This window comes from Mustela putorius, unplaced genomic scaffold, assembly GCF_011764305.1.
Source record: "Mustela putorius furo isolate JIRA1106 unplaced genomic scaffold, ASM1176430v1.1 tig00004156_pilon_pilon_pilon, whole genome shotgun sequence".
NCBI classification, from domain to species: Eukaryota; Metazoa; Chordata; class Mammalia; order Carnivora; family Mustelidae; genus Mustela; species Mustela putorius.
In genome coordinates this window covers 381803-383242 of record NW_025422274.1, presented here as the reverse complement: position 1 = coordinate 383242, position 1440 = coordinate 381803, and positions in this window count along the sequence as shown.

Genomic DNA, 1440 nt, shown 5'->3' with positions numbered 1-1440 from the left:
TTGGTGGCCATGGAGACCTTGGAATGTGGCAGTAGCTAAGGGACTCTGCAGGATTCTTCAACCCGAAGGGTTTGACACACCTCCAACAAGGAAGCATTCCATGCGGAGATGAGAGGTGTTCTGTCTGGTGCCTCAGGATAGCCCCATATGCTGGTCTTCGAACCCAGGCCTCTGAGGAGTGATACCTGGACACCAAAGCCAGAGTTCATAATAGGGCCTAGGTGTCTGTCTGGTTCAATCTTCTGTCTCTGCGGATATCAGTCTGTGTGTCTGCATGGAGGTAGTAGTTGCTCAGCTGGTGTCATAATGCCCCTGTTTGTCCAGTGCGGCTTGCGGTAGTGGGATGTCCTTGGGGACCTTGATGTTTCTACTATTTTGTAGAGTTGTGGCCAATGGAACGGGCAGTTTCTTAGGAGAGAGCAGGCACAGTTCTGGGGTGTGGCTCCAGAGACCCCAGCCTAGAGGCGGTGTGGGCCACAGCGGTGCAGACATCCAAAAACCCAAACTCAGCTCAGGTTTGGGGCCGAGGTTATGGCAGGCCTGATCTACAGTCCGTGAGGGGAGCTCCTCTGGATATGAAAGAAGGGTGAGAGGGAGGCAGTCGCTCAGTCTTTTGTCTCTGGATATTTTGTCCACAATGGCCGTTTAATGTAGGAGTTGCCTCATGGGTCGTAGAAGTCTCCCTCTCTGGTAGTTTGACCAGCCCCCAAGAGTTTGGGGTCATTCTGTGGGAAGGGAAGAGTCCTCTTTTCTGCTTCATGTGTCCCCCCAGTAGAGGGATTCTGGAGCATAGCAGTGGGTACTGACAACTGGAATACTCGCTCTCTGGTTAAGCCTGGGGGCCTATGGATATGACAAGCCCCATATGCAGGATCTTGGTCCAGCCACTGAGAGGCGTTACTTTAATACGGGACTCACGCTACAGGTCACAATGCATGTCTGTGCCCTAGGCGGCCCACAAGCACTGGCGTGGCCTTTCCGACAATGCAGGTTTTCCCACATTGAACGTTGGACAACATGCCAACCACAAGGTTTCTGGCCATGGGTAAGGAGGAATTCTAATTTCTGCATCACGTTCACCCCTGGGCAGTAATTGGAGATAAGGTCTAGGTTCTGAAGCCTGAAAACCGAGGTTGGGAAGAGATGACGAACTACAGCCATAGCGGGTCCCTTGTGTCCAGGTTGGATCCAGCTGTCTAGGTGTCGTTAGGTATGTCTTGTCTCAGGCTGTGCCAGACAGGGCATTCGTATTCGGGGTAGGCTGTATAATTGCTTTACAGTCGAGTGGCATGCATTAGATAATCATTTGGGGTTTCTTACTAGCAGCATAGGGCAAAGTTTTTCTTCTGGAGGGCAGGCAGAGTGCTGCATTGTGGCTTCGGAATTCCCAAACTGGAGGGCTTGTGGGCCAGGAGAGTGAGGACGGAAGTCTGAGAACAC